Consider the following 330-nt stretch of genomic DNA (forward strand, 5'->3'; position numbering starts at 1 on the left):
GCAGTTTCCCTAATAACTGTTATCGAAAAAACGAAAATGATTAGAGAAAACGTTTTAGTGAAACAATGTAAAGATGAATTCAGTGGGAAAAGAGAATAAAAGCAATTATTCCATTGGCCTCATCTACTCCATGGCGTGTAAATTTATCTCTGATTGCGGTCATTTTTCGCAAGATTATCGTTGAATGATGTTTATGACGATGAAAAACCGATCAGAGAGACAAGTGTCAAAAAAAAAAATCCCGTTTATGGAAAAAGTGTGTAGACGTTTTCTATGAATCGAAGAGGGCTGACTCTCCTATCTATTATTTTTTGTGATGAATTATTATTT

This window comes from Penaeus monodon, chromosome 27, assembly GCF_015228065.2.
Source record: "Penaeus monodon isolate SGIC_2016 chromosome 27, NSTDA_Pmon_1, whole genome shotgun sequence".
Lineage (NCBI taxonomy): Eukaryota > Metazoa > Arthropoda > Malacostraca > Decapoda > Penaeidae > Penaeus > Penaeus monodon.